Raw genomic sequence first — 27,640 nt, 5'->3', positions numbered from 1 at the left:
TAGATGTAATACATCTCGTGTTAAAATTGGTCTAGCTTTTCTATTTAACTAACTGTAACTCACAGAAAGAAGAATTTGCTCTGCAGCTATTAGCACAGCTGCATAGAAGAAGAGGCTGCTGTGGAGAAAGCTTATAGCTAAACCCAGAAAGTTTGGGAAAAAAACCCACGAATGGTAAAAGTTAATGCAGTATTATCTTTCTTTTATTACTATGCTATTAAGAAGTCCTTTCCAGGTACTACTGAAGCAACAACCAGAATCACAGAAAGAAGGTGAATTTCATGCCAGCAGAATCAAAGGACTTGTGAAGAAACCTGAAAAATGGACTATCACATTTAAACCGTGTGATAATGAACTGACTTTCCAATGGGATCTGAGTGGTAATAGTCTGGGAAAACCCAAATTATCCAAGAAATATACAAAGAATAACACTGAATTAAGAAATAAGATAATCCTTATATCACTAGTTTTGAGCACTGCCTGAATAAAACATCTCCTTGGGAAGGAATACCTCAGATAGAAGGATCAAGACTGTTTTTGTATTCTGACCTTAGCCTGAGAATTGTACAGGGGAGAAGGGGAATTGCCATTTCCATTAGTACACTTTATTTGATTCATTCCAATACTGGACATGCTAGCTGGGTTATAGGTAAATGCTTAAATTGTGAGAGTAATTAGTATTGTAGTTCACAAAATTTATGCTCTTATTGCAAAAAGTGTTATAGTAATAACTTAGTTTTGTGGATGGGAATTATTAGTGCCTGTTGAATGAGAGATACCTGAAGAACAGTAGGAGACCACAGTTAAAGAGTGTTAAAAACAATTTGCCTGGAAATTAGTTAAGAGAAAGTGACAAGAAAATACAGGGCAAGACCAGATTGGCCTCTGTATTTCACCACCGAGAAGATCAAATACAGCTGCTGTGGGTTGGAACCTCACAGGCATGGGAGGTGGGAGTATAAGCCGTTCTGGACCTCTGTTATTCCTGTCTCTGGCACTCATTTGTTGTCTTTTCCCTTTCGGGATACCAGAAAGATCGTGTCAAAAATGCTACAGAAAGCATCACATAGAAAGAAACCAAAGTTCCTCCTTTATTACACACACCTATGTCAACAGCCACTGTTATAACCCATCCAAATTAAGAACTTGTAGGCAAAACAGAGTAAATTATTAGATTACAAGAAACTTAGGAAAAAGTGGTAATAGATTTAGAATTGAATGTCCAAAAAGAGAGAGATGGATTTGTTTTACATTTAATCTTGAAGATACGGTTCAAGATTTGGTAAAAAAACAAACAATAAACGAAAAGGTAAAACCAGCACAGCAATCTAACTCTGTATTGACTCCAAATTATCTGTTGAATCGTATTACAAGACTCCAAGCAGTTATAGAAATGATAGCAAATAAGGCTGCTCAAGCATTAGAGTTAATATTAAGCCAGCAAAGCCAAACAAAAACTGTGGTGTATCAGAATAGGTTGGCTTTAGACTATTTATTGGCCAAAGAAGGGGGTGTTTGTGGAAAGTTCAATATATCAGATTGTTGAAAATTGATGACCACAAAAAAGTCATTCTAGAAAAAGCAAAAGAAATCAAAGAAGAAAAATATATAAGCATATAATAACCCAGATTCCAGTCCAAAAATTAGAAAACCATGTTAAAATCTAGCTGGTGGGGTAATGTATTAGAAGAAATTAGGATCTTTCATTTTTTGTTACAACTGTTTTTATATTTCTTACTCGCGTAATCCCGTTTTATTTTGCCAGCATAGCCCAGAAGATGCAAGTAGATAAAAATACTTCTCAAGCCAAATGTTTTACAAAGAATAAGAGTGAGAATTGTGAAAAATGCATGTATTTTATGATTGGCTTTTTGCAAATATTAAAATGAATATTATCTGTGTTGTGTTAGAAAGTAATGCTGTATTAATTCTCTTAAGTACTGTGTTCAATATAGTTTTAGGCTATAAAAACTGTTAAAATAGAAACTATGCCATGTAAGGTGCTTTGTTTAACAAGAAGGGCTTGCAGCGAGATAGCAGCCACAGGACACCTAAATCTTTCAGAGAAAGAGAATTTATTGCCTTCTTATCAGAAGAAACGAGCTTCTTCCTGCCTCGGAGGTGCTGTTAGGATTAGAAGGAAGAAGCTGACACTGACCAGACAGAATCCTGTGTTTGAATGGAATTTATGCATAATGGATAAAGTGTATGAATATGCAACGGGCTACTGTTCTTAAGGGTTAATCCTTTGTTAACGGGTGTCCTTTTTTGGGCTCGTGATGCCCAGAGAAAGGTACCCGGACGTCCGTAACTCTTTGTTTTTATTGTCTCATATTGTCCTAAATATTTTATTACTATTAAACGTTTAAAATTTTTAAAAACAAGTGATTGGCGTTTTTCACAGGTCCCTTTTCCTTAGCGCGCGGTTTTCGCACAGCATTCACAGCGGCCGTCCCCTCCCACCGCGCCTTTGCAGCTCAGGCAGATAAACTGTATTCCAATTCTCGACGACATCCACCAGTTTTGGTTTTGCACGGCAGGTATTTAAAAAAGCGATGCAAAAGTTTTAGCTACTAAAAGCTGTACAGCTTCTGAGACAGTAAAGAAGAAATTAAATCCCAAACAAGAGAAATAAAGAAATGCCTTAATCTTAAAGCTAAAACCCTCTGGTAAAACTATGGAAACAAGACTTTTTTCTCTAAGACTTAAAGGTATGGAGAGATATAGTTGTAATTAATATCAAACAAAAGACTCCACAGCAAAGCAAACAAATATTAAAGTCACTCTAATCCTATAAGAAGTTGAAACGGAGAGAAGAGTAATAAAATTATGTGCCTCCAAGAACAAAAATCTCTGTTCAGAGCGGGCACAATGGGAGGCCGGGCCGCCAGCTCCGCCCCCCGAGCCCCCGCCGGCCGACACCGCAGGTCCCTCGGCACCTTTCGGCGTGGCCCCGCTCCCCGCAATGCCGTTGTCCGCAGCCTCCTCCCCGCCGCCCCTGCCCCCGGACGGCCGCACTCCAAGCCGCTCCTGCCGCTGCCCGCGCTCCTGAGAGCGACACTGCCGGCCCGGCTCGTGGCGGCCTCGCCCCTGGACAGGGAGCTGCCGGCTGCTGCTGGCCCGGGGCAGCTGCGGCTCGGAGTCCGCCTGCCGAGGGGCGAGAAGCAGCAGCCCCGGGCTGCTCACCATTGTGCCCCGCATGATTCCCTGCCCCGGCGCCTCGGAGCCCGGCCACACCGAGCGCCGGCACGGCCGCTGCGGCTCCCTGCCTGGGCACACGGAGAAATCCGGCACATGGAACTCGCCAGAAACCCGAGCTGAGGCAAAACTGACCGCGAGTCGCACCTGTGCTGAAGCCGCCTCCCAGCTTTATTATAGCCTTGCCGGGCTCTGGGCGCGACAGCCGCTGCGCCTCCAGTCTAATGGGCGCGATTCGTACCCCCTCACTGCTACACGGGCAGCGTCAGTGTGGGAGGGATTTTGGCCGATCTGAGCAATCGGCGGCGGGAGCGCAGCCAATCGCGGATCGGCGGCTCCCCCGCCGCGCCCCGGCGCTCCCCGCTGCCTTCTCCGGGATCGGCTCCGTCACCGTTCCGGCGCCTCCCGTCGCTGCCAGCCCGGATTCGGGATCAGAACCCGAGTCCCTTTGGCCCGGCTGAGCGCAGTGCAAACCCCCTGCGGTGGCGGCAGGCGCGGGGCTGCCCCGCCTCACCCCGAGCCCCGGGCGGGTCCAAGCTCGGCTTTCCCCGCTCGGCTTTTCCCTCGCTGCCGCCGGCGCTTTCCCCGCTCCCGGGGCTCGGCTTTGCCCGGCGCCTCCGCTTGGCCCCGGCCGAACTCACTGCCCCCCGTGGCTCCCCAACCCTGCGGCGGGGCGAACCCCCGGCATTTGCCGAAGGGCTCTGAGTGCCCCTGGCTACTGAAGCCTCACGCTCCGTGTCCTAGAATGCCGTAAACATGTGCTGAAATGCTTATTTGAAGTTAATCTTGTGTTTTTCGTGAACTCTGATTTCTCTGAGAATTGTTACTGGAGAGATTCAAAGGGGTAAATCCAGTCCCTCGTTATTATTATCACGTGCAGCATAACACAATCTAATTTCTTTAACACAAATGCTGATAACTTTTAGCATATGCTATTACACTGAATACAATCTCGAGAAGCTCCCAGTTTGTTCCACACGTAGCCAAATTTTACATTGTTGTTTCTTTTGGTAGAATTGCACTTTAAATGCTTTTAGTAAATTTTTGGTTCCTTAAAAATTGCAGTTACCATGAGTTTTTCTCAATGTTAAATTACATAGGGTCAAGGTATTTGACTTTTCTAATCCCTCCAGTAAATCCATCAGGGTGTTATTTCAAACATGCTTGGTCCACATTTTCATTGTCTTTTGGTATTAATACCATCAGAATAAGTTACATTTTGTAGTACCTCGAACTTTGAAGGATATTGATTGTTCCTTCAGTTCTGTTCTATCTGAATATGATTTTAGTGTTGCTAAGATTAAGCAAAGTTAGATCTGAGTGATGTTATGTTTTATTACTCTGTTGAGTTAATTTTGTTAAGAGTCATTTATGTCGAGGTGGATTTCTGTCAGGGTTGAGTGTTGCTGAGTTTAGACGAGGTCAAGTTTCAACCTTCTTCACTTTAAGCCATTTCATGTTCTATTCCAGTTTTATTAAAATCATTTTTTATTGAGTATTAAAGATGTTAACTTTAAGTTGTCTTAAGTGTACCTCTAAGTCTACTGAGATGACATTGAATTCCACTGCAAGTGATTACAAGTCCTAACTTAATTTCGATAAATATGTTTGTTTACATTGCAAGATGTGGTTATTTCCTTCTAGAGATAAGACAGATCCCACTGAAACAGCTGTGATGAAACACTGATAAACACCTGCCTTTGGATAGAAGAAGATACAGTTTGTTGGACCCTTGATCCTCTCACAGATTGCACAGGTGTCAGTGCTGCACTGCCTGGCAGGACCATTGTTTGTGATCTCTTCTGGTTTATCTCCCACAGATAACACAGGAGAGTGGGTGGTTGTTCCACATTGTGGCTGTTATCCATTGTAAGCTGTTCAGTGTTTCATTGCTATGGATACAGGAATGCTGGAAGAATATTGTCTCCAATTCCTGAGACAGTCACTACTGATATATTTGTTCCATCATGTGAATTCCCTCATTTTTATAACAGGCATTATTCATAAGACATCATTGTGGAGAGTTTTGTCAAAGAGTGGCTTGAGGAGAGAGGACACAGCCGAATTGATTTGGTAGAGATGTCCTAAGTAGGGCAGAGGCCTTTTTGCAGGCAGGGTGTCTGTTGAGAAAGTAGCAGGCTAAAGAATGGAAAAGTACAAGACAGTGGTTAATTCCAAATCTTGCACCTGCAAAGATAACGTGTCCTTGGGCCTAGCAGAGGATGATAAAGAAATGGACAGCGAGGTGTGAGAAGTAGAGAACGTAGGCCCAAAGGAATGTGGATGAGTTAATGGCATAGTTTAACCAATAGATTGCTTGGCTTATAGAATATTCATGAGCTTATTATTTGCTGTATAAGTGTTTGATGCTTTCTTTAATAAACTGGACCTGTGATGAACCATCTGGTGTCCTGGTCTCCTTCCTACGACACATCATTACCTTATTTATAGCTGGCTTTTCATGAACTTTGACGTATCTTTGACATGGTGTCACTTTGGGATCTCTCTGTTTTGTTCTGCAGCTGCAGATGCATCTCTTTGAACAGGCTGTCTGCAGCTGTTCCCTGCACTGCCTACTCAGCCTTTAGTCCCTTCTCTTGTTCCAGCAGGGTTGCTGTGCCTTGACCCAGGGCTGTCTCATGATTTTCCTGTGTTTCCAGAGTTCCAGGATGAGATCTCTGGGCTCTGTCAAAAGCCTCATCTGAGCTGAGGTCCTGTGGTCTTTCCCGACCCTTTTGTGCCACATCCTCATGGGACAGGGCTGTGACCTGCTGAGGGCAAGGCTGCTCCTGCTCTGTTGCAATCACACACAGCCCCAATTATTCTCACAGGAGCACTCCAGCAGTTTGCTTTGTTTGGGGCATCTCATAGCTGCTATTCTTGAGAGATTTGTTTTTAAGGTATGTGGGGGAGACCCTCCCAATGAGGGTCTGGGCTCTGGCCAGGCCCTGGCTCTACATGGTTGGAAAATTGGCAACAAACCCAGATGTTTTCTGCCTCAATACTATATTCAAGTCTCTTGGCCTTGGCAATTTGACTCTATACCAACAGGACAGCTAGATCAAAATCAGTTAAACCTAAGATGCTGCGAATTGATGTACACCTCCCTAAAAGCAGAGATGACGCCGTTATCCCTGTAGATTAATTACATTGAATAAAATTAAATACAACAAGAGTAAACGAGCCGAGTAAGTCAGAACTGACCCAACTCTCGAGTCAGGGGATAAGAGCCGGTTGCAGGGATTTAATCGCGTTCGGTCCCACCGGTGTCGGGCCGGGACCGGTGCTCAGGAATGCCGGGAATGCCGGGAACCATCTCCCGTCGGGGACAGGGGGTGACCGGGCCGTCACGGGGCCCTGCTCGGTGCTGGGGGCAGCGCGGGCGGCAGGCCCGGGAGCGGGATCGGGGGGATCGCGACCGGGACCGCGCTGGGGCTCGGGGCCGCGCCGGGCACCGGGGCAGCGGCGGCCACTCACGGCTGCAGCGGTTTCCGCGCGTATCGCGATATCACCCTCAGCGCCGCCGCCCCGCCGTCGCCATCGCGCCGCTCCTCCCCGGGGGCGGAGCGCTCTGGGCCCCGGCGCGATGGAGGCGCTGCTGCGGCCGGCGCTGCCCGAGGACGCGGTGCGCTCCCGCCTGTTGGCGACGGCGGCGGGCCCGGGCGGCGAGGCGCTGCTGCGGCGCTGCGCTGAGCTGGCCCTGGTGCGCTTGGCCCCGCTCCTGGCCGCCTGCGTGTGGCAGCGGCAGCCGTTCCGCCTGCGCTACGTGCCGGGCCGCGGTGAGCCGGGAGCGGGCCGAGAGGTGCGGAGGGACTGGGAGGGGGACCCGGCGGCCGGGAACCGGGAGAGCATGAGGGGAGACCGAGGGTGTGTGAGGGGGAACCCGGCGGCCGGACTCGAGGAGTCTCTGAGGGAGAACTGGGCGGAAATCGTTTGAAGGGGATCCGGCGGCCGGGAACCGTGAGCTTGTGAGGGTGAACCGGGAGAGTGTTAGGGACACCTGGCAGCCGGGAATCGGAATCTTTTGAGGGTAATCCGGCGGCCGGAAACCGGGAGCGTCTGAGGGGGATCCGAAGTCCGGGAACCGGGAGAGTGTGAGTGGGGACTGAGAGAGTGTCAGGGGCACCCGGCGGCCGAGAACCGGGATCTTTTGAGGAGACTCCGGCGTCCGGGAACCGGCAGTGTGTGAGGGACGACTCGGCCGTGTGAGGAGCACCCGGGGGCGGGGGTGTGAGGGGAACTCGGCGGCCGGGAACCAGGAGCGTCTGAGGGGGGAACTGTGGCGTATGAGGGCAACCCGGCGGCCGGTAACCGACGGCGTGTGACGGGGACCCGGCGGGCTCGAACCGGGAGCGTGTGAGGGGGACCCGGCGGCTTCCCCGACACTCGGTGTCACAGCACGGGTTAACCCAGTGAGGCATCTGGTGCCACCTCCCTGCTGCAGCGGGGCCATCCCCGAGCACAGGACGCAAGATTGTGTCAGCAGGGTCTGGGATATCCGCAGTGAGGGAGACTCCGCAGCCCGTGTGGACAATCTGTTGCTGGGCACGGCGTTGCTGAGCCGCCTCTCCTGTCTGTGCCCCGTGCAGGCGAGATCCCGGCGCACTTGGGCGGCACCGCGGTGTTCGGGGATAAGGTGGAGGATGAGTGGTTCATTGTGTAGCTGCTGCGGGACATGAGCAGGGAGTTCGCGGGGCTGGCAGCCAGGTAAGGCGGGTGCTGCTGAGCTGCTTTAGTAGGAGGGGTGCCAAGGGGCAGTGCCTGTGCTCTGAAGGTCCTGTCTTAGCATTGCCCATCCTTGGAGGTGTTTCCCCATCCCAGACACGTTGGAAGTGTCCAAGGGCAGGTTGGATGGGGCTTGGAGCAGCCTGGGCTAGTGGAAGGTGTGCCTGGCTGTGGCAAGGGTGTTGGAACCAGGTGTTGATCTTTAAGATCCCTTCTAACCTAAGCCTTTCTATGGGTTTATGAATATTAAAAAAACCCCAGCAGACATGAATTGAGAAGTGTGTTGTTGTGCTCTGCAAGGCTTTTCCTGCTAAGAAACCAATTTCTCCTTGGCCAGAATTGATGACAACGATGGAGAGTTTCTCTTGATAGAAGCAGCTGATTTTCTCCCAAAGTGGCTGAATCCTGAGAACAGTAAAAACAGGGTAAGAAAAACTTGTGTGCAGTTGGCAAGGGGGACCCAATGGCCTTTTCTGTAGCAGCTGGAGTTTTCTCTTGCACTTCTAGGCAAGTGGTCTGACTGCCTCTGAAAATCCAGAGTGCTGTCTGTCCCTGACTGTTGCTCCCTTCATAAGCACTCCTGTATCCACCTGAACTTTCTAGCTCTGCTAGTACTACTTGCATTATTTTATTTCTACTGTGTTGTGGAGTGTTTAGGCCAGAGGATTTGCTGCCCTCAGAGTAGGGAATACTCAGGGCTGGAGTGTTGCTGTCTCTGTAAGGACACAGGCTTTGTCTTGTTCAGGTGAAATAATGAGCAGACACCTTCACCTGGATATGGATGGCTGCTAATGGCAGTGGATTAAAATGAAGATCATTAATTTGGTCATTAGGAAAAAATTGTTCAATTATTTTTCCCCTACTCCAGGAGTCTTACAAGGGCTGGAACACAAGACCAAAATAGATTGCAAGTGTGTACCTAGAGTGTCAGTCTCATACTTTCCTTTTGTTTGAGGGAACAGACTGAGTGAGGGAGTTGAGAACGTTGCATTCAGGGCTTTACTTAGGATCAGGAACCAGCAGAGGTCGCAGGTAGCACCTGAAATGCTGCTTTTTAATGCCTGGGATGCTCTGAAGCAGTTGGGCTATGCTGGTTCTCCTGAAGCACTTTTCCAGTTGAAGAGAAACATGTAACAATTATTGTTGTTAAGGAAACAAGATGTATTTGATGAAACTTGTGCCAGTTCAAATAGGGATTTTCCAGAATATCAAGGATTTTTCCTAATGTATTTAGAATGACAAAAGTTTATATTTGCTTGGGGATTTCAATTTGGAACAAACTTTGTAAGGCCTGAAAAGCAATTTATCAGAAAAATCTTTCTAAGATATATTTTGAATGCAGTCTCAGGCACTGCCTGTAATATGGGTGCCTCCAAACCCAGTCTGGTGACCTGGAGGGAGTTTGCTGGCTGTCCCCAGCCCAGTCCCGCTGCAGGGAGTGTTTGTTTCTGCTCTGGCTGTTGCAGGTGACTTTCACTCGGTGTTTATATGCACAGCTGGTGCAGCAGCAGTTTGTTCCAGACAGACGCAGTGGATACACCCTGCCCGCCCCAGCTCATCCTCAGTACGGAGCCTGCGAGCTGGGCATGAAGCTGGTAATGATTGCTGGGGCATTTTGGCCTTGGTTCATGCATGCCCAGGGAATGGGTCCTTGTCTGGAGGTTGCCTGCTTGTCCAGAGAAATGTGAGCAAAGTCTGTCACACCTTGAGAACCTCTTGTTGTTGCATCTTTTATCTGCAGGCTCATGGCTTTGAAATGTTGTGCTCCAAGAGCAGTAAAGTGGCTCCTGATGCCAAGAGAAATGTGTTAAGCGGTCCTCTGTGGGAGAGATTCCTCAGGAGCTTGAAGGAGAAGGATTATTTCAAGGTCTGTGAGTATTTCAGAGTCTGTGGCTTTTAAACATTCCAGGGAAAATACATTTTAACCCTTGAACTTGTGTGAGGAGCTTGAACCCTTATCTCTGTGTGAAATGAAGTAATGTGTTTAAAGGGGACACGTGCAGGTTGTTCCCCTTTGAAAGTAATTTATTTTGGAAATTAAAAAGGAAAAAGCAAGATGTGGGGATTGATTAATTCATCTAAAGCAAGGGGAGAAATACACTTGAGTGAAGAAAACCCCCATATGTGATTGTGTGAGGTGTAACTGATTTCACTGGTTTACATTTCATTTCCACCCCTCTGGAATTCAATATTCTTCAAGATCCATACATAACACCATCGACCTATCTGGGCCCATGCAAGTGTAATTTTTATGTGTGTGTGGTTTTTGTCACTTCTGGGGGTTTTGGTGAGGTTCTGTGGGTTTTTTTGTTTCTTTTTTTAAGATGCCTTTGACTACTTTTTTGATGTTAATAAATGGGACATAAATTGACTACTTGTTTAAAGGTTATAAAATTGGACATCTTTATTGAGATTCTTAGGTTAATATCCTTTAATATACTTTAAATAGAGGAATGCCCCTTGGCTATATTGAGTTCCAAGTGTAGATGGCCAAGAGGTTTTAGTGGTTTTGGGTCTCTCAGCATTTCTGTGTGACCAACAGTTACCCTTAGGAAGCCTGACTGTGAGGAGGAAGGGGAGGGAGAATTGTTTGGGTTCATGCCTGTGACTTGCATTCAATAGGGAGAAATGGAAGGATCAGCCAAGTACCTGGAACTGTTGCACATGGCAGAAGATCACTTCCAGCAATCTGTTGCAGTGCCAGAAAGGTGAGAGCTACTTGAAATTCATGAGTGTCATATACCCTACAAATCCTGTAAGTGACCTTTGAAATGCTTGTTACAAACACCTGAACCCTTTTCTCCACTGCACATTGAACATGGGAGCTGTGGCCAGGACATACAAGTACAAATTCCTCTGGAATGCTCCACTGGGAGAAGTTCTGGCTTGAGTAACTCTTTTATCTTGGTTTTGTGAAATGCTGAGCTCTTCCAAGTGGATTCCAAGTGGTGACTGCAAAGCAATTTTTGCATGGTTGACTGTAGAAAGTGTAGAAAAGTTTCATTGAAAAGCAGTCCCAGTGAATAATGAATACAGGGTAATCTGTCTCCTTTTCTCAAGGAGCTGGCTGTGGATTTCTCTGGATGATCAAATCCAAAAAATAAATCACTGCAGAAATATCTGAGGCTTTGCCAGTCCATAATATCTTGACTGTTATTTTCTTCAGTTTCCAGTCTGTGCTGCTTGGGATCAGGTAATCTTAATATTTACCAAGGCAAATTGAATGTGAAGGAAAGGAGCCATGACCAATGGGCTTTGGAGCCATCAGCTGGGAATTGCAGGGACTGACTGTGTCCTGTTTTGGCCAGTGCTCTGTGTAGTGCTCTGGTACTTCCCCAGATTCATTTCCCTTTTTGATGTGCTTGCACAGAAGGAAAATGGAAGAATTCAAGTGAAAACCTGAATGCAGAGCATGTGATCCCATTGAATCCATTTCAGTAAATTGATTACTTCTAGCTGTGATGAAGTGAGCCCAGGTGATGAAATCCTGACACTACTACAGATAACCCCCATTGATGTGAAGGAATTTGAGAAATAAGCTTGTCTTCCTGCAGGGGATGGTGAGCTGGATGGGGGAATTATTCCTATTACAGATGATTATTTGTGGGGGGAGAGGGGCAATGCTGACAGCTGTGAAGGGAGAGCAAATCCAGCCTTCCTTAAGACTAAACACTGGGTTGGCTCTCCCAGTTTAGAGTAAGGCTTTCTTCCTCCACTGAGTGGCCAAAGGCTTCTCAGTGACTAGAATGGTCTCTCTTTAGTTTGAGCTCTGCAAAGCAGAGTTTTTAAGTAGTGACGAGAAATCTGCACTCAGTTCTTCTCAGCCTCTCTCTGGCTTTGCTGTGTGTGTGACCCAGGACCAGCACAAGAGCTGAACTGCAGAACTGAGCTGCAGGATGGTTGCAGCCCTGTCAGTCAGCTGGTTTGGGCTTGTGGGCCAGCAGGCTTGTGCAGAGTAACGGATGTGTGCTGTGTTCTTTCAGATGACAGCTGGCTGGATATTACACCAGGTGCTCTGGATCAGATGCTGAAGGGGACAAGAAATGAGTCCCTTCCTTCCCCAAATGAGGAGGAGCAAAACTATGACTTGGAAACAGTTGCTGAGAGCATGAAGGCTTTTGTGTCCAAAGTCTCCATGCAGGAAGGAGCAGAAATGCCATGGTAGTAGCCCCTGAAGTTTGGCTCTGGTGTGGAATGTTGCACTGTGCTGCAGCCCTGTGCTTGGTTCTGTGATGCAGAGAATCAGAGTTTGAAGGTGCTGTGCTGAGCAGGGCCTGAAGCAAAGCCAGAGCAGTGAACCTGTGCTTGCTTTAAATCAGCTTGGTGCCACTCTGGCACTGGTGCAGGTTCAAGTGCTGCAAGCTGAGCTGCTCTCTGTCCTTCAGTTGGATTTTGTGGTCTTCACAATTTTTCTCTTTTTATGCCAAGTATTTGTCCACTCACTGTTGGATGTCTAATGCACACAGGCTTCAAACTTCTGAGGCCTTTTAAATTCAAATGTCCCAACTTCAGTCCTGGCTTGCGAGAAATCAATATGGCTTGTGCCTGTGTCAGGCTTAGGCAAGCATAGAAGCTTCATTTCTTTAAAAATAATTTTAGATTTCAGGTCACCTGATGAATCCCATGTTACCTTTGATGTGGATTCTTTTACAAAAGCCCTGGACAGAATTTTAGGTGAGATTGCTTCTTTCTTTGAAACAAATGCCAGCACTGATTTCTTTGCTGTTGTACTTTGACACAACATCATGTGCAGGGGCAGACTCGGAGGAGCTGGATTGTGATGATCTAGATGAAGAGGAGGAGTTTGGTTTCTCAGCTGAGGATGATGAAGAGCTGGATGCTGGGAATGGAAGGCAGGAGCAGAAGGTGTCTCCTGAGGAGCTCGTGGGCAGTGTCAAGGCGTACATGAAGGAGATGGAGCGTGAGCTGGCACAGAGCAACGTTGGGAAAAGTTTCAGCAGCCACAAGAGAGGGGTGAGTGTGCCTTGAGCTCTGATTTGCAGCAGTAATTTCCAAGCAGGAAATGTGCTGCAAGTGGCCATTCTGAGTAATGGGATTGGAACCTTCCCACGTGCAAGCAAAATGTGCTGGACCTGCACCATCATACATTTTTTATAAACTGAAACTTAGCTAAGCTTGGAATTTGCCCATCTTTTCCAAGGCTTAGTTTTTGTTTCCCCATCTTTTCCCTGTTTTTAGTAGTAGGGCAAGAAGCTGCAGCTTCACTTGTAAGGTCCTGTAGTAGTTTTCTCCCATAGGAAGCTGAGCCAGGGCTCAGCAACACTTTGTGTCCCTCTCTTGAAACCTAATCTGGGTAATGGACAGTGGTGATTTTCAGCTGGCATGAGCATTTGGTGTCTGAATTCCTATCTGTCAGGACTCAGGAGTGTACTGGACTCTTTTGGCTGCAGAATTGCTGTTTCTTTTCTCCTGTGGTTTGCCCTTTTTTTTCCCCCCTTAAATCTGCTCGTGCAATTTGATAAAGCTTTCTCTTTGTACTGTCTGCAGGCAAGTTCTGTTGGAGCAGCCCCATGTGAGAGTGCTGGCCCTGATTGTGGAGCTGAGGCTGCTGAGCTGGCAGCCCTGGCTGTGGATATGAACCTGGTGGCAAAGCTGCTCGAGTCCCGCAGTGCCCAGGCTGGCCTGGCAGGACCCAGCTGGAACATTTACAGAGCCTGGGGGTGAATTTACCTGAGAGCACAGAGCTCACTGGCAGCTGAGCAAGGCAGGGAGAGCCTTGGCACAAGACATGGCTGCTGGGGAGATGGAGCACAGACACACGAGCAGGATGTGGGAGAAGAGGCCAAAGGTTTGAATTTGGAGCATTCTGTTCATTTTTGTGTCACTTCAGCAGAGTGAATTTACCTGCAGAAGCTTCTGTTTGCACACTGTCTTGGGTGGAAATGAGATTTTCCTAATGTTAGCACATTTTCAGAAATCTGGGAAATGATGTTGAATGCATGACTCAATTGAGGTTTTGTTTTATTACAACACCTCTCTCCCATTTTTCATTCAGTGATCCAATTTGCCACATTTCTAAAACGTCCTTTTATCCATTGCTGAGTGGGGTCAATATCTGGGGAGCAGTTCTTGTTCTGAAAATGCTGCTGCCTTCAGGGGCAGGTGGGGAAATACCACATTGCAGGAAGAGTAATTGGACCAAATGTGTAAATATTGGCCAGCAGTATTTTTTAAATTTATTTCAATCAAAACAGAAATACATCTTGACTACTGAATTTTTTGAAGGTATGCATAACTTCCTCAGTGCAGTATCAGTTCTTGGAGTGAAAGTATTTTTGTAATTGTTCATTTTCTGAATGAATTCCATTATTGCTGAATGTTGATATACAGCTACTGCTGGCATGATGTGAGCCCAGGCTGAGCAGTTTGGGGTTTTTTCAGTGAAAATGTGGCTGGAAGGCATGCAGCATGTTGCTTTCATGTGGAATGAAAAATCTATTTTAAATATGAGAACTTAGGTTTTCAACAAGTTAAATTTGATATAAAATACATAGAAATTCTTGATACACAGACAGCAACAGTGCAGTCCTGCTGGGTCCAAATCAGCTTCTTAATTTCTCTTTATTTCATTTTCATTCAGCAATTAATGAGTTGTCCTCCACTGTTGTTGTGTAATTTCCTTTGTCAGCAGTTCAGGGAGAGCACTGGCAGGTTGGACAGGGATTAGAGATGGACAGCAAGAGCTGGGAAGTGTGAAGAAGGTTCTGCTACATTTCAAGCAATTTGGACTGCTGAGAGGTGAGAGACTCAGACAAATCTGTGGTGGAAAAATGGGGTTAACAGAGGGTTTTTAATTGAGACAAGGCTAATGAGCAGTTAGTGGTGGAAAACAGAGGTACTTGAACCTTGCGAAGTGTTGGTGTTTGACCAGGGAAGGTAATTTACACTGAAAATTCATAAAATTCTCTACTGACGAGTAGTTAGATCAAGTTTAGATACTTTAAAAACATAATTGAGTTGAAGAACATGATCACATTGAACTGCTGTGTGGCCAGTGCTATAGAAAAGGTCCAAATAGATGGAAGGACTCCCTTAGTGCATGAGCAGAACTTTTAAGCTGAGGTTCAGAACAAAGCTGCTCTTTTGCAAACACTCCAGCTGCTGTTGCTGCTTGGATAATCTGACTTTTCCATCAGTGGGGCTGGGATTTCTCTGGGGCTCTGCTCATCCCAACTCTTTCCATTTGTTCAGCAGCTTCCCAGGGGAGCCCTGCAAGGCTCTGGGAGTGCTCCCAGGAGAGTTTGCCATGGAAGAAGAAGCATTTCCATGCTGCCTCTTCCACTGCTTTGAGGTAACACACCAGGCATCTCCACTTTTAATTCTGAGAGTGTTTTTAGTGAAGGAAGCCTGATGGAATTAATTAGGGAAGACAAGAGGTGTGTGGTTCCCTTTCAATGGATTTCTGTCCAAGTGTATTCTGGAGTTGTTTAACTGGTTAATTTTCCCTTATAGTCTGTGCTTCAACTGGGGGAATCCCCATTCACCTGCAATGTTGAGGGAATCAATGGAAAGGAACCCTGCCTTGGCCGTTATTTCAGGGCTATCAATGGATGGGGAATCCCCATTTTCTTGCTGAAATAGATCAGGGAACACCCTTTATGATGGGATTTATGGGTTTGAAATGAGAGCAAACAATTTTCAATTTTCATCCTCTAAGTTTAAAATGACAAGGAATCTTTATTATCCCTTATTTTTTAGAGTTTAAGTTGGTAGAAATCCCCATTGATTGCATAATTTGATGGATTGATATTGCAGGGCAAAAAAAAAGGCTGGAAAAAAAAGGTGGCACTGAAGAGCAAGCAAAAAATAGTGGAAAAAAATTTTGCAGAAAATAGTGGGAAATGAAGGTCGGAAAAAGGTGGCAAAAAAGGGCAGTATAAAAAATGAGAGGGAAAAAATTGGCAAAAAAGTGGGGAAAAAAGGCATCAAAAAAAGGGGGGAGAAAGGACTGAAAAAGTAGGAAGAATTAGCACAAATAATGGGGGGAAAAAAAGGGCAGCAGGAAAAGGTGGGACGAGTCAATAAATGGAGATGGCATAATGGTGAAAAGGTGGCATTTAGGAAGCAGGAAAGCTCTAGAAAGGTGAGGAGAAAAGGGTGCGAAACATGAGAGGAAAAAGGATGGGAAATATGAGGGGAAAAGAGCAGGAGCCCCAGAGACACCCCCAGAGCTCAGGCCCCCCTCCCCAATCCCACAGACACCCTCAGGTACCCCCAAGAGAGCCCCTGCAAACCCCACAGACACCTGGGCCTGGATTCCTGCAGGAACACTCGGGAACAACTGGGCTCCTTGCAGCGGGATGGAAACAACGGCCAGGGCTGGGAATGTGTGCCCACTGTGCTGCCAGGCTGGGAATCAGCTGGGTGGGGCCGTGCCATGGCAAAGGCTCCTGAACAACTGCCAGGTCTGTGGGCTGCAGCTGGAGCTGAGAAGCAAAGGGATTAGTCCAGGCAGGAGAACATCCCCTCATGGGGTACTGCTGCAAAGTGGGCATGTTTGGAACAGAGCCTCTCCTTCAGCAGGCCAATGCTGCCAGATGGAAATTGCCAAGGGCACGAGGCTGGGCAGTGAAGAGCAGAGCTGCTGTGAAGGGAAAGCTCAGTTCATTCAGAGAGATCACACAGGTCCCTTGAGCACTGTTACAGGTAGGAAACAGAAAATGAGAGATTTCCAGGAAAGCCTTTGTAGTTTGGTGGGGAAAAGGAGTCGTGATACCCAGTGGCTGCAGGGATGGTGATCCAAATGAGTTCTGAGCAGATTTCCTTTATTTTTTCAATTGGAGAGGGTTATTAACCTTAGCTGCTGTTGCAAGGCCAAACAGTTTTGGAATCTCTTCTAGTTTCATCTAGCTGTCCTCCATGCTGCATACTCACAGCAGCCATATTTAACTGTCATATGATGTGTGAATTTGCTTGTGTCCCTATCCCAAATGTCATCCTTCCTGGGTTTTCAGCTTCTTTTTATGTGCTAGTAAATCTTCTGCGTACCTCTGCAGTATTTCCATGGGTAAACCCACTGAAGAGCACAAGCTAAAGGATGCTACCTCCAGCTGAGCACAGGGAGCAGTGGGAAAGGATGTTCTATCAGCATTTTCTGTCCCTGTGCTGATACTGTTCTCCCTGGGAGGGAGCTGGGAAATCCCTATTTCTGCTGCTGTGCTCTTCCTGATGTGTGTCACAGCTGATGCCAACCCCATTTTCCCAGTGTAATGATGATTCTGGACATGTCTGAGTGTACCTGCTGGCCTTGGAAATGCCACTGATGGTTATTAAGGAGAAGGCAAGTCCCACCATTTCTGTGTGGGAACGGAAATGTGTGGCCGTCCCTCAGTGCAGCTCTTTTGGTGACAGCGGTGGGTGGCCATTCCTGGTGCAGTTCTGTTATCATTTTTTCTTATACCATTCTATTTTATTCCTTTGACACTTCCCACCCTTTGCCATTCCTCACTTCTTACCCAGCACTGCCCCAATGGTGCCTGGGTGCAGCTCTTTGAGAGAACAGGGCCCGTCCCAACAGGCGGCTGCTGCAGCCAGGGCAGGGGCAGGGCAAGGGACATCACAGCGCTGGTGGTGCTTGGAGACTGTTGGCTTTTGGAGTTCAGGCAGATCAAATGAATCTCAGTTGTCAGAGATTTCCACCACCTGCTACTGCTCCCTTCTTTTCCTAGATTTGACAGCTCTTCCTTTCTTCCTACAGAGCTGGAAAGCAAAATGCCTGCCTGCCCCATGGCCATGCCCACCACCTTGTCCCTCTTTCTCTTCCCTTTACTTGATGCCACTTCCTCCCTGCTCCTCCTCTCTCTGCCAGCTCCAGGAAAGCCATTTCCCCCACTGGCACCAGCTGCCTCCTGTCCCTCGCTCCCATTTTGCCCACTCTGAACTCCTGGAGCCGCCTGCCCGCGGAGCCGCAGCCGCCATGGGGCCGGGTAATGGTGCAGGGAATGCTGGCAGGGATTCTTGGGCTGGGCTGGGCCAGGCCAGGTGCCCGGGGCCAGCAAAAGCACTCTGAGCCTCTGCTGCTGCCCCTGGGCAGGCAACAGAACACAGCAGGAAAGGCTCGGGGCTCTCAAGAGAGGCAGCCAGAGATCTCTCACCCATCATGGGCATTGGAAGCCTGGCGTGGGGCCATTAATTTCCATTGAATGTATTATGAAAGAAATCACAACAAGAGAGTGAGTAGGCTGCCAAATCCTAAAAATGCACCTTCTCCACACTGTTCTCTCCTTCCTGGGCTTCACTTTATCCACAATTCCCTCCCTCTCTCCTCCCCACACAGTGACACAGAGGGATGGGGGTTACAGTCACATCATGTCACTGCATCCCCCTCAGGGAGACAAATCTGTCTTGCTCTGTTGTCATCACGGGGGTTCCATACTGTTGTCTCCTTATCGCAGATGTTTCACACTTTCTTGGTGTTTTCTCCTGGGTAGCTCCTCAGAGCACTGACTCTTCATTCTTCACAAAGTGGCCAACTGACTCCAGTTCCCTTCCCAACCTGCCAGCCCACTCTTTCATAGCACTCTTCTTCTCATTGGTTACAGCTGTGGCCTGTTAAAATCAGGCCTATTCCTAATATTTGCTAATTGCCCCATCTGCAACTCCTTAGGGGTAAGATTACTTTCTGGACCATCTTTATTTTCTTATATTCTATCCCCCTACACTGCTCCAGCCTGGGATTCCTCCCACAGGAGGACAGTCAGATCCTTTGTGACAGTGTCCTGGTTCAGGGCAAATTTGGGCTCCTCTAGGAAAGCAGATTCATTTGGCTCCTCCCTGCAACCAATCTGGGAGAAAATACCTCCTTGGAGAAAAGTGGAAAAAAACTATTTATTAAACAATAAAACCCCTTGCTGCTCCAAAAGAGATGACAAACTGAGAAAGTCCTCCTCCAGGTTGCAGTTCAGCTCACTGAGTCTCCCATCAGTCCCTCTGGTGCTGGAAATGTTGTGCCCCAGGCCCAGCCCGGCAGGCCACAGGTGTGAGCTGCTGGTGCTCTTCTGGGTGTTCAGTCCAGAGCAGGTTCAAACAGGTCCGAAAAAAGGGGAAAAGGAAAAAAAAACAGAGTCCAGGGAACTTCTTTGCCTCAGCTAGCTCAACTAACTAAAAGCCAAGGAGAGCTCGATCCTGTTGTCTGTCCATCTGCAGACAACACAGTCCAGGAGCAGGAATGTGGAGGAGTGAGAGCAGTGTCTGAAAACAAAATGCGTGCTTCTTCTCTCCCCTCTTCACTCTCTGGAAGACGTCTTAAAGAGGCAAAACTTATTATTCAGCATAAACAGAAGAAGACGATTTGGGCTAAAAGCATCATATAGTCAACTTGGACAGACAGACAGACCATTCCCCACAGTCAGGTGCCTGATGCCAATAGTGGGATTCCTCCTCAGCATGTGTCAGCGGTTCTTCCTCCTCTTCCAAAGACAGTTCACAAGTGCCATATTCAGACCAGTTGGTGATGATTTCCAAGAGGCCAGGAAGATTTGGATTTCCCATTGGAGCTTATTGTGTCATGAGGGCAATGCACTCACTGCAGGCAGCGTCGGTGGCAGGATGGATTGCAGAGACTTTTCCTTTGCAGCCCCAGCCCAGTGCTGGCACTGGGGATGAAGAGGCACTGAGGTGACCCTGAGAGGAAGTGCAAGGCACAGGGCGCAGCTGAGGAAGGACAGCGCTGTGCTGGGCTCAGAGGTGAAGCTGGCACTGCCCAGTGTGCAGAAGACACTTTCTGCAGCCCCTGTTAAAGGGAAGCTTGGGCCTTGCTGCAGAGATACGGCCGCTCATTGGAGCAGTTGTCACTCCTCAATCTCTTGTCAGCCAGGTACACGCACTGGGAACTGCCGAGGACAGGAACCCTGCAGGGAGGAGCAGAGGCAGCGCTGGCTGCCAGGGGAAGCCCATGTGCCCCTGTGCCCCCAGGCCCTGCCCGGCTCCCCGGCACTCACCGGGAGCTGTAGCTGCTGCCGTCCCCCCAGTGCAGGCGCTCGCCCCGTCTGCGCAGCCCGAGCCAGTAACCGAAATTCCCACAGAGGCGGGAGAGCAGATCCTGCCCAGGAGAGAGGAGTGGGAGCTGCCCCGGCCCCTCGGGGGGACACGTGCCCGGGGCTCCCCCCGCACGCCGGGGCTCCTTCCCTGCAAGGCCCCGGCCCAGGGCTGCAGCCCCGGCCCTGCGAGCACCGAGCCCGGCCCAGGAGCGCCCCCAGGCTGCCCTCAGCCACCCCACAGCGCCCGCAGCCCCTCACTCACCATGGCCTCCTCATCCTTGGCAATGGCCAGGGAGGCCCCGAGCTCGGAGCACCGTTCCTGACCCTGCTCCCACGTGCTGAAATCCCGTGAGAAGTAGTAGCAGACCCCCTTGTACCCAACCCAGCCATGGGGACAGCCCAGAAGAGACGGCAGAGTCACAGGTGTGACTGGAAGCTGTGGTGCTGCTGCAGGGGGAAGAGGAGAAGGTCTGAGGATTCCCCTGTGCAGGGAGCAGGGAGCCCGCTCTGCCCCGCGGGGCTGGGCCCAGGCTGCTGCCCCTCCCTTACCTGCCAGCACAGCCAAGGCCGCCCCCAAAGCCAGCACCAGCACCAGGAGCAGCAGAATCAGCGCCACTGTGCCCACGGGATGGCACCTGAACCATTCACCTGGAGCAGGAAAGAGCTGCTGGCTGCCAGAAGCAGAGCCGGCCCTGCAATCTGCTCAGCCCATGGCCAGGGAGCAGAGCAGGGAGCCCTGAGCCAGTGTGGCCCTCCCTCAGCTGGCAGCCAGAGAGCCCAGAGCCTGGCCACAGGCAGGGACACAGCTGTGGGGACAGGCAGGCACACAGCTGTGGGCACAGACAGGCACACAGCTGTGGGGACAGGCAGGGACACAGCTATGGGGACAGGCTGCAGCAGGAGAACTGCACAGCCTTGGGGGCAGCTGGGGCTCTTGCTTCCAGCCACGGATGGGGCCCAGCAGAACACGAGGCCTCTTCCAGACATCGGGAAACAGCCACACACCTGCCAGCCCTGGCCTTGGGAGGGGACACTGTCCCCAGCCTTTAGGCCACAGGGGTGGCCCTGCACTCACCCAGGAATCTTCTGAGGTTCCTTTTGTGTTCATTGTTGGTTGCTGGTGTTCCCTGGGGAGCCAGGGGCTCCCTCACACTCCCATTTTTGGTGCAGAATCCATTCTCCACATCTGCACTCACTGCATGCTCACAAGTGGCATCCTCCTCCTTATGCCAAGAGGCTTCTTGGGCCTCAGGCAAGTGTGGAACCGCGGCTGCTGGTCCCTCCTGGGGATGCTGGGGCCCATTCACAACTCCACAAATGGAGCAGAATTCACTCTTCTCCAGCGCACAGGCAGCATCTCTCTGCCCAGAACAAACAGCACCTTGCTTGGGAGACATCAGGAGTGCTGCTGGCAGATCCTTTGGGAGCTCGGCCTCGGGAACAGCTTTCCAGCTGCGCTGATGGTACCCTGAAAGGAACACGATGAGAGGTTGCTGCTGGTGCCGGCCGTGCGGGGGTTCAGGAGGGCGGTGGGAGCTGTGGCTGCGCTGTCGGCGCTGCCCAGAGGTGCGGCAGCAGGTGCGGAGACAAGCGCAGCCCCGAGCTGGGGCAGCACCACCGCGGGTCGCAGCTGGTCTGGAGCCGCCTCCGAGCTCCGCCGCCGCGTCGCCGGGCTCCAGGTGCCGCCACCGCTGCTGAAGGAAACGAGCGCTCCGCCCGCCGCCCCTCCCATCCCGGCCAGACTCCGCGGGCACTCGGGCTGCTGCCGCTCTGCGCTCACACCCCGCGGGCACTCGGGCTGGTGCCGCTCTGCGCTCACACTCCGCGGGCACTCGGGCTGGTGCCGCTCTGCGCTCACACCCCGCGGGCACTCGGGCTGGTGCCGCTCTGCGCTCACACTCCGCGGGCACTCGGGCTGGTGCCGCTGTGCGCTCAGACCCCGCGGGCACTCGGGCTGGTGCAAAAGCCTTGCTAAGAAAAAGGGCCCCACTCTGTTGAAGCTGGTCGAGAACCTTAGCCCCTTGGAAGCCCCTTCTGGGGCTCTCAAGAGTGAATTACGGCAGGGATTTTTGGAGTGAGCCTGGCCCGGTGCCGGTACCAGCAATTCCCACGAGTTCCTTGTGCCGGCTTCCCCCATGTCCCCCCCGGCCCTCACCGCGGTCGTCTCCGCGGACCCCCCCACCGCGAGCCCCGAGCTGGGGCAGCACCGATCGCGAGTCCCACCTGGTCTGGAGCCGCCTCCGGGCTCCGCCGCCGCCGCCTCGCCGGGCTCCGGGCGCCGCCACCGCTGCGGAATGAAACGGAGCGCTCCGCCCGCCGCCCCTCCCGTCCCGGCCAGACTCCGCGGGCACTCGGGCTGCTGCCGCTCTGCGCTCACACTCCGCGGGCACTCGGGCTGGTGCCGCTCTGCGCTCACACCCCGCGGGCACTCGGGCTGGTGCCGCTCTGCGCTCACACCCCGCGGGCACTCGGGCTGCTGCCGCTGTGCGCTCACACCCCGCAGGCACTCGGGCTGGTGCCGCTCTGCGCTCACACTCCGCGGGCACTCGGGCTGCTGCCGCTGTGCGCTCACACTCCGCGGGCACTCGGGCTAGTGCCGCTCTGCGCTCACACTCCGCGGGCACTCGGGCTGCTGCCGCCGCAGCTCGGGGCTCTTGCTGTGGGAGGGTTTTGGCTCCTCAGCGTGCGGCAGCGATGCCGAGCAGTAGGGGAGCAGCGAGCGGGGCGGCAAAGCGAGTAGCGCGCCGCCGGGACACCGACGTTCCTGTCTCGAAAAAGGGTGCTAAGAAAAAGGGCTCCACTCTGTTGGAGCTGGGGAAGAAGCGCAGCCCCGGGGAAGCCGCTTCTGGGGCTCTCAACAGTGAATTCTCGCAGGGATTCTTGGGCCGTGCTGGGCCAGGCCAGGTGCCCGGGGCCAGGAAAAGCGCTCGGAGCCTCTGCTCCTGCCCCTGGGCAAGCAACAGAACACAGCAGGAAAGGCTCGGGGCTCTCAAGAAAGGCAGCCAGAGATCTCTCACCCATTTAAGTGTAACAAGCCTGGAATGGGGACATTAATTTTACTTGAATTTATTATCAAATAAATTGGAGGAAGGGAATGAGAAGTACACCAAATCCTAAAACTGCACCTTCTCCCTGTTAAGAATATGAAGCTTGACTAGGCCAATATTAAAGCAGCAATCAATTTATTATTTAATATGGTGAAGTATGAGCAATACAGTGCCGGGTACAGTGGGGGAAGTTTTCCCTCCAACTGCACAGCGATAATTGATGGTTACAGGTATTTATAGGGGTACTCATCAGCTTTTTCAGCAGTTTCTATTTCCAATTTTTTTACTCATCAGCAATTTTTATTCCAAATTATTACATCACGATTCTATACATTATTGTGATCTTAGTTTCTCAGGATGTATCTCAAAGGAGTATCCCCAGATGGTGACGGTCTAGTTTCCGAAAAAAGAAAGACTAATCCCATCTGGTGGGGTCCAGCTCCCCAGATGTGTGTCCACCTTTTAATTGCAGAGACTCTAAATCTCATAACAGTGATGTCCAGCTTCCCTTTGGTCGAAACCATAAACCCTTGAGATGATGTTCATCTTTCTTTCTCAAGCTGTTTTTCTCTGCTTCAATAAGGCATGAGATAAGCATATTTCCTTTATATGTATTCCAAAGCTACAGTTTCAAGGATACAAGTAATATTCTAAAATTATACTTCAGAAGGTTATTATTGCAGAGCTTTTTATGGATTAAATGCAAGCAAAAGGGAACATCCTTAACACCTTAATTCCAATGCTCCTAAATCAACCAGGGTTAATTGCAAACAAAAGGTAGGCTCAAAGGCCTTTTTCCATGCTTTATTTTCCTCAGTTATTATTAGAATTCACAACTATCCCATTGTCGATGTCCACACATTTCGCATTCGCAAGTACACGCTTCGCCTGTTTGTACCTGACACGAAACACAGCTTTGCATCTCACACCCCTGATCCAGGACGGGCCCACTGGGTCTGGGGGGATTTGTGGGGATTTTGCGAGGGTTTTGGGGATTTCGGGGTGACTTTTTTGGGCTTCTGGGGGATTTTATTGTCAGTTTCAAAGGAATTATTGGAGGTTTTGGGATGCAATTACTGGGCGAGAATTACGTGATTTTTGGGCTTTTGTATTTTGGGGGATTTTATTGGGGTTGTGAGGGGTTTCTTGAGAAAGGATTTATTGAAATTATTTGGAGTATTTTTTAATCTTGGTGAGTTCCACTGGGATTTTCAGAGATTCTCTGGGGTTTTTGAGGGTTTTCTTGTAATTATTGGGGATTTTCATGGAATTTTGGGGGGCTTTTGGGGCATTCCCTTGGTGTGGGGAAGACCTGAGAGGCACCAAAATCTCCTTAAAGCCCCCGAAAGTCCAAATAAAACCCACTAAATCCCAATTAAATCTCTCAGAATCTCATTAGAACACCCTAGAATTCCAATAAAAGCCCACAAAATCCTTTGAAATCCCAATAATCCAAAAAATCCTGATTAAACTCCTCAAATCCCCCAAAAATGTCCCCAAAACCATAAAAAGTCCCACAAAATCTCCCCCAAGATCCAAAGAAATCTTGGCAACACACAAAAAACCCCACAAAACCCCTCAAATCCCACCAAAAATCCCGAAAAACCCCAAAACCCCAATGAACCCCACTAAATGGCTCCACAATGCCAATAAAATACCCCAAAATCTCCTAAAAATCCCAATAAAACCCCCAGAATCATTGAGAATCCCAAAAAGTCCCAGCAAAATCTCAGTAAAACCCCCAAAATTAAAAAAAAGCCACAAAAATTTTCAATAAACCCTCAAACACCCCCAGAAAAACTCCCCCTTAAAATGCCAATAAAATCCCCCAAAATCCAAACCCCCCAAAATCCACAAAACCAGCCACTCTCAGTCACTCCCAGTACGATTCCAGTCGCTCTCAATGCGGTCCCAGTGTAACCCAGTATGGACTCAGCTGCTCTCACTGTGATCCCAGTTGCCCTCAGCATAATTCCAGATATTTCCAGTTCCTCCCATTATGATCCCAGTTGCCCCAATAACAGTCCCAGTCCCTCCCAGCAGAGTCCCAGTTGTGCCCAGTTGCCTCCAGGGTAGATTCAGTTTCCCCCAGCATCGTCCCAGTTGCTCCCAGTGTGATCCCAGCTGTTCCCAGTGTGGTTCCAGTCCCCCCAGTATGGTTAGAGACACTCCCAGTAGGTTTTAGATACCTCAGAATGATCCCAGTCTTTCCCAGTTACTCCCAGTTTCCTCTAGCATAATCCCAGTTTCCATCTGTTGCTCAAAGGGTGGCCCCAGTTGCTCCCAGTATGATCCCAGTTGTCCCAATTGTAGTCTCAGTCCTCTCAGCATGGTTCCAGAACCTTCCAGCCGATCCCAGTTGCTCCCAGTGTGTCACATTTTCCTCCCAACATGGCCCAGTAGCTCCCAGTAACCCCCCAGTTAGGTTCCATTCACACCCAGTGTAATCCCAGTATGATCCCAGTAACCTGCAGTCTAATCTCAGTTGCTCCCAGTCACTCCCAGTCTGATGCCAGTGCCCCCAGTGTGATCCCAGTTGCTCCCAGCATGGGCCCAGCTGTTCCCAGTGTGCTTCCATCACTCCAGTGTGGTTACAGACACTCCCAGTATGGTCCCAGTTGAACCCAGTTGTCCCTGCTCTAGTCCCAGTTACTCCCCAGATGATCCCAGTCCCTCCCAGCATGGTCCCAGTTGTTGTTATTATATTTCTGGAGTCCCAGCTCTCAGGCTGCCACAGCTCTCAGCTGTCCTATCTTCTATTGCTGTTGTTATATTTCTAGAGTCCGATACCTTCAGGCTGCTCTTCCCACACACAGCTCTTCACAGCAGTGTTGCTCCTGCTTCTTGGTCAGGGCTCCTCCAAGACTCTCCCTGCACGGCCAACCCACTCCCTTTTATCCCAGTTATCTTCATCAGCCACAGCAGCCACCCAATTAAGGACATCACAGCTGCAGCCCATTTACAATTAGGATCGGGGCACGGCCACTTATACAATACATATATTTTACTAGGACTCCTACTATACCCACTCACTCCCAGTTACTCCCAGTGTGGTCCCAGTTCTCCCCAGCATGGTCCCAGTTGTTCCCAGTGTGGTTCCAGTCCCCCCAGGATGGTTACAGACACTCCCAGTATATCCCAGTTGCCCCCAGCATGTCTGTAGTCATTTCCAGGCACTGCCAGTGGTCCCAGTAAGGTGTCAGTTCTCCCAGTATGATCCCCCAGTCATGCCCAGAATATCCCAGTTGCCTCCAGCATGCATCCAGTCCTTCCCAGTTCCTCCAGTTTACTTGCAGCATCATCCCAGTTTCCCTCAGTTGCTCCCAGTAGCCCAAAGTGTGATCCCAGTTGCTCCCTTTCAACCCCTGTATCATCCCAGTAAGCTCCAGTTTGATCCCATTCACATGCCCGCTCTCCCAGTGTGGTCCCAGTATAATCCCAGTTGCTTCCAGTCTCTCCCAGTATGGTCCCAGCTGCATCCAGCATGGTTCCAGTTGCTTCCTAGATCAGCCCAGTCAGTCCCAGTATGATGCCATTTGCTCCATGCATGCTCCCAGTTGCTCCCAGTCAGGCCCAGTATGGGGGATGATGTGCAGGGTGTGTTCCCAGTCATTCTCAGACACTCCCAGTATTAGTCCAGTCCCTGCCAGTATGATCCAAAGATGAGCCCAGTGTGCTCCCAGTCCCTGCCAGTATGAACCAGTTGTGCTCCACATGGTTCCAGTTGCTCTCTTTCACCCTCACTTTCCTTCCCGTCACTCCCAGTATCTCCCAGTGTACCCCAGTTCCCTCCAGCATCTTTCCACTTCCTTCCAGTATGATCCCATTTGTTTACAAGCACTCCCAGTCAGCCTCAGTGTAGTGGCACTCACTGCCAGTATGATCCCAGTCACCTCCAGCATGATCCCAGTTGAAGTTCAGCAGTTTCCAATCACCCCCAGCATGCAGCCAGTCACTCCCAGTTCCTCCCAGTTGCTCCTATCATGTCCCCACTTGCTCACAGCTACTCCCAGTCATCCTCAGTATAATCCCAGTCACTCCAAGTGTATCCCATTTGCCGCTAACATGGTTTCAATTGCTCCCCGCAGGCTCCTGCTCACTCCCAGTATGATCCCAGTATGATCCCAGTGTCCATCAGTGCGATCACATGCTGGCCTGGCATGGCAGTACGATCCAAGTACGATGTCAGTACCAACACAGTACAATCCCAGCCACTCCCAGTATGTTCCCAGTATAATATCAACACAAACCCAGTACAATCCCAGTACGATCCTAGTAGGATGTCAGTACAAACCCAGTACAGTCCCAGTCACTCCCAGTAGGATCCCAGTCCAGTCCAGTCCCTGGCAGTGCTGCCACTGCTGGAATCCCCCAGCCCTGTGTGCGTTCCCCCCGGCGGATGTGCCGAGAGGAGCCCCAAGGGCTGGCAGTGGCCAGGCAGGGTCCCCAGCAAGGCCCAGTTTGGATGTGCAGCCCCCAGTTTGCCCAGTTTGCCTCTCCTTTGGCCCAGGCCGGGTTTCCCCGTCCGCAGCGGCTGGGAGCAGCCGAGAGCCCCGCGCTGCCCATCCCGACCTGTCCCGGCTCCATCCCCGCTCCTGCCACGGGCTGCGAGGGCTGCGGGAATGGGCACCGAGGGTGTGGCTGCTGCTGGGGGAGGAGGAGGAGGGAGGG

At 50.1% G+C, this 27,640-nt stretch overlaps 2 pseudogenes; both read left to right on the top strand.

Moving 5' to 3' along the window:
* The window catches only part of LOC128943500 (zinc finger protein 850-like), a 443,444-nt pseudogene that overhangs the window by 408,496 nt on the left and 7,308 nt on the right, over positions 1–27,640 (top strand).
* LOC128943537 (protein ecdysoneless homolog) lies at positions 6,785–13,805 on the top strand (annotated as a pseudogene).

Source organism: Melozone crissalis, unplaced genomic scaffold (assembly GCF_028551555.1).
Source record: "Melozone crissalis strain CALT ecotype California unplaced genomic scaffold, PUWL_Pcris_2 ptg000046l_1, whole genome shotgun sequence".
NCBI lineage: Eukaryota > Metazoa > Chordata > Aves > Passeriformes > Passerellidae > Melozone > Melozone crissalis.
The sequence above is the reverse complement of the archived record's forward strand: the minus strand, read 5'-3'. Positions and strand labels throughout refer to the sequence as shown.